The 8762-nt window shown below is 34.6% G+C and overlaps 1 protein-coding gene across 6 annotated transcripts in view; it reads left to right on the forward strand.

Moving 5' to 3' along the window:
• The first annotated feature begins 3188 nt into the window (after positions 1 to 3188).
• LOC101885714 (ankyrin repeat and fibronectin type-III domain-containing protein 1) overlaps positions 3189 to 8762 on the forward strand; it is a 25092-nt gene continuing 19518 nt past the window's right edge. For all 6 annotated transcript variants that reach the window (XM_087243499.1, XM_087243501.1, XM_087243500.1 and 3 more), the window contains exon 1: positions 3189 to 3368. The gene's annotated coding sequence lies outside the window, so the exon portion shown is untranslated. The remainder of the gene's footprint in view (positions 3369 to 8762) is intronic.

Below are 8762 nucleotides of genomic sequence, written 5' to 3' on the forward strand. Positions count from 1 at the left end.
ATACTAAATAAGAGGAGGGGCTAATGATAAAGGGGAGGGGCTAGGGATTAGGGAGGAGCTACTGAGGATTTGGTGCACCTACTTATAAGCAGAGGGGCTACTCGTCATGCTCTGCATAGTTCAGTGTATAACAGCAGTGTATAGAGCATCTTTTGGGATGCAGATTTAGTTTCAGTTTAGATAGCAGTATGGTTGCCAAGCAACAGTCACAGGTGTGTGTTTGTAGAATATTTTACAATAGCTCAGAATACTCTGATTTCAGGTGGCCACCATTTTAAAATATGAAAGCGAGGCTGTGGTGGGAAGAAACCTGGAAGGGTAGGACCAGCACTGTAAACATTGCAGTAACATGCTGTGGACTACACACCTCTAGCTGTTGCCAAGATTTCAAAGTGCAGAAATGGTGTAAACATCACTTTAATATCATTCAGTTCAGTTTATTTTAAACTATTAACAGCAGATTAGGCATCAAACAACATCTCAATCTCTGTAAGAGTAATACGCTGAAGTGTCCTCCTAGGCTTCAGTTCATGGCACTAGTTAAACACCGTGGGGACGCTTTCCTGCTTCAGTCTATGTAACCCGGTGAGTGATAAAGCAATGCAGTCCTCTGTAGCGCACCCTCGTGTTGTCTGTAATAGTGTTGTCCCGGCACTAAAGTTTTAAAAACGTCCATTTCCCATTTTGCAGCTGAGTGCACCTCTTAAACTGCACTGATTTGCCATAGTGTTCACCAGTGCTCAACAGAAATGACTGTGATTGGCTGTGGAGGTCATCAGTTAACTACTCTTCACTGAGTGGAAACACAGATACACAGAAACTGGAGCGTTTTAAAGCCGATCAGTCGATTCATAAGCGGATCGCTCGTCTGTGTTTGCACTCGGAAAATTCAGTGAAGAGCGGTGAACTGATGACCTCCACAGCCAATCACAGCCATTTCTGTTGAGCACTGGTGAACACTATGGCAAATCAGCGCTGTTGCGTTCATCAGTGCTTAAATGTTAGTGGGAAATTGACTCAAGTACTCAAAATTCAGTATTGTGACAGGTCTAATATAGTGAAAGAATCAGTTCATTAACTTGAGTTTGATAAATGGCATCTTAAATGCGTGTTTGAGAAAGAAAACGTTAGATAACTAGTGCTATTTCCCTTAACTTAGCTGAAAATGAGCTCTGATATGCCTTTTTATTTTCACTATAAGGCAGTGAAATGATAAACGTGTCACTTTCTCTTCACTGAAGGATATACAGCCAAGTACACAACATTCCTGTGTAATTCAGGCCTTACTTCCAGGTTTCTTCCCACTGCAGCCTCGATTTCGCTTTTTAATAGCGGCCACGTGAAATCAGTCTGTGTGGCTCAACCAATCAGACACAAGGATCAGAACTCATTGTTTTATAAAGATGAACAGCATATATTCACTTGGAGCACTCATCAGTGTCTTTAGTTCATGTGGTTTTGTGTAGTGTCTGTCACTGTTTTATCTCCATGGTCACCAGTTTAAGCGTGTCATTGTCAGCTCTGCTGAACTAAAACCACTTCCTGTGGCATTTCCCTGAGCGATTCTTGACACAGAGCTGAAGGTGGATTTACATGCATATATATATATATATATATATATATATATATATATATATATATATATATATATATATATATATATATATATATATATATATATATATATATATAATACACACATATGTAGGTGTGTGTGTGTGTGTGTGTGTTAGACCTGTTTTTCCATTCCTCTGTTTCTGAGAGGAGCAAGGAAATAAGATATGACATCAGCCTGTTGAAGTGTGTGTGTGGTTGCAGGTTTAGCTGCACTTGTGAGGGCTCAGTTATCCTCTTTTATATTTCAAAACGACCAACTAGTGTTGACATTTCACCGCTCTTCAATAACATAAACGTGCTTATAGTTTGACTAGACGATGTTTTTATTAGATGCTGATGATGTGCAGTAGTTTCGGGTTGGTTTAGGGGTAGAGTTAGAGTTTGGCCACAGACACTATTAACATGAGAAAAAGACAATATAGTCTATGTAATGTCCTCATGAAGATAGTGAAACAAACCTGTGTGTGTGTGTATGTGGGTCTGTTGTCATTTTTAGCCTGTATGTCGGGAAACGAGGCAAGTGTAGACTGCAGAAACCACACTCAACATTTCACACAGTCATCATGACGAACACTCGAGACAACACACATACACACACACACACACAGAGAGAACATTCTTGCAGAAAACACTGCTGGTTGCTTATCAAGCACTTAGACTGGTCTAGAGTTTAAACCAGTTCCTTTTTAAACCGTTTAAACCAGTGCTATGGGAATAAGCAGAAAAGCACACTGTGAAGTCTGATGACCACTTGCTGAGTAAAACATCACAATATATAGTCACAGTCTTGCATTATTCATGAACAGTGTGTGTTTTAATAAGTGTGTTTATGATAGACAACCATCATGACTTATTGAATTGTGCTTTAACTAAATGTCAATCTGACTGATCTGCTAGATCACATACAAACACTCAAATCAATGCTAACCAAGTGAAGATATGTCATTGTGCTGAGGGTAAATGCTAAAGAGAGTTTGAACCATACTATAGTAAAGTACTTTAATTAATCTTGTGTTAATACTTTAGTTGTTTTGTTACTATAGCAACTAACATTAATGTAGGCGGGTATAAACAAATAACCCAACACTGCAGTTAAGTCTTTCTTGCAGTATAACTTAACTATGGTTACTAATTTAGTTAAACTATTAACATTCTTTCAATACTGTCAGCTTATGTTAACACATTCTCAGCATTAGTCTTTGTTTTTCAGTTGTTTTCCAGTGTATTTCTAATGTTGTTTCTGACCAGCTAAGACCAGGCTTAAAATGGCTAAAAGCCAGCCTGGACATGGCCAAAACCCCTCTAAAACCAGGCTGGTCAACCAGCTAAAACCAGCCAACCAGCCTAGGCTGGTTTAAGCTGGATTTTTCAGCGGGGATATTACAATTTAAAATGAAATGTTGTTTGACACTTTTTCTGTTGATCTTTAAACTTAAGTATAAACTTCTGGCATTGTGTTATAAATAGTAATCATAATTGTATTCCTTTATTTACATGTTGCGCTTTGTTTATAGTATAATTTCGCTAACTCAAGCTAACTAGCTAAAGCGCAGCCGTGACCGCGGGAGCGCGCATTGCGTCACTGAGCGCGTGCATGCGGATGGTCTCCATCATCAGAGGGGATTAGTAGTTTTCCGTTAATGACGGTTTAATGAGCTTTACATCGGCGACAAAACTCGGAGATTAACTGTGTGATTATCTGAGAAATTCCGGTGGAGTCTGTCTGAGTTCATCCGAGCTCGAGTCTGACGGTAAAACTCTCTTTTATCATGTAATTTCCGCGAATATCAGTATATAAATAACTGTTTACAAACGTTCACACACATGAAAAATACTAGAGTCATTTCTTGTAAACTCTTTTACGTGTTTTTAAACCAAACGTGTTTGTATTAATATGCTAATTCTGGTGTCAGCTGAACAAATAATACATATTACACCACAGTTTACTGTTGTAAAGACAATTATTATAGTTAAAACAATGTTTTATCAAAGTGTCTTCTTATTAATTACCAATACCTACAAATACTGTTGTAATTCTATGTTTTTAACTATACTATAGTAAAGTAGATGAATTAACAAGTTAAGTTATATAAAGAAATGACCCAATACTAGGTATATTATAGACCATTTCTGTAGTAGTTCACTATACTAAGAAAATTACTATAGTAAATACTACCTGTTGCCGTTTATAAGTACACTTAAGGTAATAATGAGCAATTCCAGCGTTATGGACGTGACATTTGCAGTAAAGATTCAACACATAAAGACACAGAGAAAGTATATGCTAACATTATACTGAAACAAACATCTGTTTATATTTCCCTAAACAGCTAAGCACAGAGTTATGGGGTCAGGAAAAGATCACTCTGTGAACATCTTGTAGATTTTAAATGAGGGAAATAAACAGGCGTTATGGATGTGACCTAAACAGTCTGCGAGTTTACAGAACACAACATACTTTGTAGAAACTCTGAATTAAACTGCACAACCAAACAAAAATAAAGCTAATCTGATGAATAAGAATCTGCTTTCTACTGAACAAACATTACTGAGTTTATTTGACATTTTCTGCATTTATGAGGGGAAAGCTTGGTTATGGATGTGACAGATGGGAAATTTCCACTTGTGTGACTTTGATAAATCAAATATAATAGTTTGAAAACATGGACAGACACGGTTGAGTATTTTAAAATCACTTTAGAATACTTGCTTACTCAAAAAAAAAAAACAGAAATCTTTTGACATTTTGGCGAAAACTTATTTTTGTTCATGGTCAAGTTGACATTTGCATGAAATTGCTCTATTATAGTATGCTGGAGCATTCATTACCACTATTATATTTACAGTATAATGCATTTTACTACAGTATAGTTGAAAAATACTATAGTATGTACTCTAAATCACTAGAGAGTTTATTAATGTGATGGCTTAAATAACGGCTGATCGTCTCATTGAAAGCCATGTCAACCTTTATGGTAGATATTTTGCTGCATATTATTCTTTCTCATTAAAAACAAGAAATTAAAATTGCTTAATGATGCGATTCAGGAGCAAAACTAGTGTGTTATACTTACACACACACACAGTTTTGTTAAGCACTATGTTTGACTTTCTATGAAAGAGGAAGAAGAGAGAGTAAAGAAGAGGAAGAGAGTCAGCATGAGCTTAGCAGAAATGATCAGATATTGACTAAAATAACAACACATGAGTGGAGACTCACACTGCTGATATAATGAAGGACCTCAGTTATGAACATCATCATCACTGCGCTGTACAGACGCCTGTTAGGAAGAAAAAAACACATGCTGGAGTAAAATAATTGGTCATTATTATGACATATGAAAGATGAATATGACAATATTAATGTGATTTATACCTGTTTCAATCATTTAGACTATTTTTAAGTATTTCGTGGCTCTGATCATATCATAAATGAGATTATTTTTCCTGTGTAAGTCAAAATTATGCGTCAAATTTGTTATTAAGGCTGGGTGATATGACAAAAATCTTATATCACGATTCAAGTGGTCCCATATTCTGAACGATATACACCCACCGGCCACTTTATTAGGTACACCTCACTTTTACCAGGTTGGACTCCCTTTTGCTTTCAGAACTGCCTCAATCTTTCATGGCGTAGATTCAGCAAGCTACTGGAAATATTCCTTAGACATTTTGCTCCATATTGTCATGATAGCATCACACAGTTGCTGCTGATTTGTTGGCTGCACATCCATGATGCCAATCTCCACCACATCCCAAAGCTGCTCTATTGGATTGAGCTCTGGTGACTGTGGAGGCCATTTTAGTACAGTGAACTCATCGTCATGTTCACCAGTCTGAGATGATTCAGCTTTATGACATGCTGCGTTATCCTGCTGGAAGTAGCCATCAGAAGATGGAGACACTGTGCTCATAAAGGGATGGACATGGTCAGCAGCAATACTCAGGTAGGCTGTGGCGTTGATGCTCAATTGGTACTAATGGACCCAAAGAAAATCTCCCCCACACCATTACACCACCACCACCAGCCTGAACCGCTGATACAAGGCAGGATGATCCATGCTTTCATGCTGTTGAGCCGAGCATCTGAATGTGGCAGCAGAAATGGAGACTCATCAGAGCAGCAACGTTTCTCCAATCTTCTATTGTCCAGTTTTGGTGAGTCTGTGTGAATTGTAGCCTCAGTTTCCTGTTCTTAGCTGACAGGAGCGGCACCCGGTGTGCTCTTCTGCTGCTGTAGCCCATCCGCCTCAAGGTTGGCCGTGTTGTGTGTTCAGAGATGCTCTTCTGCAGAGCTCGGTTGTAACGAGTGCTTATTTGAGTTACTGTTGCCTTTCTATCAGCTGGAACCAGTCTGGCCATTCTCCTCTGACCTCTGGCCTCATCAACAAAGCATTTGCGCCCACAGAACTGCCGCTCACTGGATATTTCCTCTTTGTCAGAGCATTCTCTGTAAACCCTAGAGATGGTTGTGCGTGAAAATCCCAGTTGATTTCTGAAATACTCAGAGCAGCCCATCTGGCAGCAACAACCATGCCATGTTCAGAGTCTCTTAAATCCCCTTTCTTCCCCATTCTGATGCTCGTTTTGAACTGCAGCAGATCCTCTTGACCATGTCTAGTTGCTGCCATATGATTGACATTTTCAGATTTCACAATCAGATTTCATCAGATTGAAATCTGAGTTAACGAGCAGTTGGACAGGTGTACCTAATAAAATGGCCTGTGAGTGTATATTACAAAATATTACCATTTCTGTAAATTTAATCAAATAGGTGTTTACACATATTGACCACATCTAAAGCACTGTTTTTAATCTGTTTAATTGTATATTCTCGAATATCTACTCATTCACATGTGATCATATTTCTCTATTTGGGTCAAATGTTTATAAAAATGTAGAAATCTAAAATTTATATTAATTAAATATAAAAACACCTCTCAGAAGCTAATGATAACAGGCTATAAAATAAAGCCAAATAAAATCCACATTGTAAACATTGCAACTTTCTCACGATGCTGTTATTCATGTTTCTGTCCATGTAAAATTGCGCTCATATAAATGATAAAGTATTACAGAAAACAATGTATTTGTTTGTGACACCACAATATAAACAATAGAGCAAAATATAAAATGACAGACTTTTGATTTTGTCTAAAGTTATATATTGTCATATTGCACATCCCTAATTGTAATTATTTGAAATTATGATGAGATATTACAGCAAATTCTGTCTCATAATCTTATTTTTAGTCATAGTTGTGCTTAATAAGTAATGTTTTTCACTTAGACAATTCACAGTTTTACAAATGTTGACTTTAAACTTTAGTATTATATTTAATTTATAATACTTTTGACTGTTTTTGACCTAATCTCATAATTTAGATTTATTATTTTATTCATAACCTTTTCAATTCTCCAGTTTTTGATTATCTTACAAATGTAATTGATGATGTAATTTTATCTGTTAAACTATATAATTTTGATTTATGACAATTTTTATTTATTATCTCATAATTTTGACTTACCATCATCATTTTGACTTTTAATCTAATAATTTTGACATGCTCATAATTTTGACATATTATCTCATAATTTTGATTCACTATTATAATTAGGATTTACCCTCTCATCATTTTGACTTACTATCATAATTTGGATTTAACCTCTCATGATTTCGTCTTACCCTCTTATAAATTTGACTTACCACCATAATTTTGACTGACTATCATAATCTTAACTATCTTGTAATTTTGACTGTTATTATTTTGACTTATCTCATAATTTTGACTTATTATCTCATGATTTTGACACATATCATTTTGATTTACTACCATAATTAGGACTTGCCCTCTCAGAATTTTCACTTACTTTCTCATTAATTTTGAATTACTATCTGATAATGTTGACTTACTATCATAATTTGGACTAACCCTCTCATAAATTTGGTTTACTATCAGAATTTTGACATACTGTCTCAGAATTTTGACTATCTCAGAATCTTGACTTGCTATGTCATAATTTTGACTTAATATGACAATTTTGACTTACTATCTCATAATGTTGACTTACTATCATAATATTGACTATCTTGTAATTTTGACTGTTATTATTTTGACTTACCATCATAATTTTTAACTTATGATCTCATAATTTAGATTTATTATCTCATAATTTTGACTTATTATTTCATGATTTTGACATATTATATCATAAATTTGATTTACTATGATAATTAGGAATTGCCCTCTCAGAATTTTGACTTACTATATTAATTTTGACTTACTCTCTCATAAATTTTGACTTGCCATCACATAATTTTTACTAACTATCACAATTTTGACTTATCTCATAATTTTAACTATAAAAATTTTTACTTACCATCGTAATTTTTAACTAATGATCTCGTAATTTTGACCATCTCATAATTTTGACTGCTTATTTCATGATTTTAACTATCATAATTTTGACTTACCATCATAATTTTAACTAATGATCTCGTAATTTTGACCATCTCATAATTTTGACTGCTTATTTCATGATTTTAACTATCATAATTTTGACTTACCATCATAATTTTAACTAATGATCTCGTAATTTTGACCATCTCATAATTTTGACTGCTTATTTCATGATTTTGACGGATCATAATTTTAATTTACCATCATAATTAGGACTTACCCTATCATAATTTTGGTTTACTATCAGAATTTTGACTTACTATCTCATAATGTTGACTTACTATCATAATATTGTTATGTTACATATTATTTTGACTTATCTTATGATTTTGACTATCATAATTTTGACTTACCATCATAATTTTTAACTTATGATCTCATAATTTAGATTTATTATCTCATAATTTTGACTTATTTCATGATTTTGACACATTATATCATAATTTTGATTTACTATGATAATTAGGACTTGCCCTCTCATAATTTTGACTTACTATCTCATAATTTTGACTATCATAATTTTGACTTACCATTGTAATTTTTAACTAATGATCTCATAAATTTGACCATCTCAATAATTTTGACTGCTTATTTCATAATTTTGACAGATCATAATTTTGATTTACCATCATAATTAGGACTTACCCTCTCATAATTTTGGTTTACTATCAGAATTTTGAC

Source organism: Danio rerio, chromosome 3 (assembly GCF_052040795.2).
Source record: "Danio rerio strain M-AB ecotype USA chromosome 3, GRCz13ab, whole genome shotgun sequence".
Classification (NCBI taxonomy): domain Eukaryota; kingdom Metazoa; phylum Chordata; class Actinopteri; order Cypriniformes; family Danionidae; genus Danio; species Danio rerio.